Source organism: Vipera berus, assembly GCF_964194415.1.
Source record: "Vipera berus genome assembly, chromosome: 1".
In the NCBI taxonomy this organism is placed as follows: domain Eukaryota; kingdom Metazoa; phylum Chordata; class Lepidosauria; order Squamata; family Viperidae; genus Vipera; species Vipera berus.
Genome location: NC_138202.1, coordinates 297,465 through 298,733, shown reverse-complemented (window position 1 = coordinate 298,733; position 1,269 = coordinate 297,465).

Genomic DNA, 1,269 nt, shown 5'->3' with positions numbered 1-1,269 from the left:
ACGCAGCCCTGCCGAGGCCGCCCGCCCCGAGCACCTGACCGACAGCTCGCCGGACCAATCCGCTCGAGCGCCTCCGAAGAGGGCGGGCTTCGGACAACGCCGCGGACCTGGGCGGTTCGGCAGGAGGGGCGGGGCGAGGATGCGAACGGCCAATTGGTGGCCCACTGGGAGGCGCGGCAGGCTATGGGGGCGGTCCGTGGGAAGGGAGGGGCCTCGGAAAACCGCGCTTGGCCGGAGGGGGAATGGAGGAGCCCCTCCCCTTTCGCTACAACAGCCCTGCGAGGTGGGCCCCTCTCGACGTTCAGCGTCCCGAGGTTGCCTGCCCTCCCCCCATTAGGAAGGGGCGCCAGCAGGTGATGCCTGCCGAGCGCTGTCCGCACCTGCGGGCGCCTGGACCGAACGGGAGCTGAGGCCTCCCGGGGGAAACGAACCGGCCTTGCGCTTCGTCGGCCGCCCGGCTCTGCATTCCCGCAGTCCGTTTTCCCGTGCCAATTCCCAAATCCTTGGATGGGAGCCGAGGTGCTTTTCCCAGCTAGGAAGGAGCCGTGCAAGAGAGTTACCTAAGCGGGGACCCGCTGACGCTCCTCCCGATCTGCCCGTGTTCGTTTGTAGCATCGTAATTTCCACCCTCGTTATATGCCCTTAAAAAGATGTGGCCTTTTATCAAAGTCGTTGCAAATCTGAATATATGGAAATGTGACACCCCCCCTCCGTGTATTGACACCCCCCCAAGGCTTCCTCCTGATCCGGGCATTCTTCCCCTGGAGCATTCCCACCACCCACTAAGAGGAATGCAGATGCAGAATGGGGTGGGGTGGGGGTGGAGGTAGACAGTGGTGAGAACACCCATCACTGGGGGTGGGGAAAAGGGGGAGGTCCCAAAGAAGGGAGACCACCAGGAGGCCTTGGGTACCTGTGGAACTCAGGGATGGGTGCCAGGCCATCTCAGTGGAGGATGATTGACAGCTGCCCAAATAACCGTGCCCGTCTCAGGCACGAAAGGCCAGGTTGACCCTTGAAGGGCCACTGGGAGGATAGATCGCTGGATAAGAGGGGGGGATCTCATCCAGCAGGGCTGAGAGGTCCCAGGGTGTGCCCCCCAGTTCCCCGAGGGTTTGACACCAGGGCCAGAGTGGGGGACATGATCCGAGGCCTGGAGACTAAACAGCTGCGGGACTTGGGTCTGGCTAGTCTGAAGAAAAGAAGAAATAGGGGAGACACGATAGCAGCGTTCCAGTATTTGAGGGGCTGCCACAAGCAAGAGGAGGG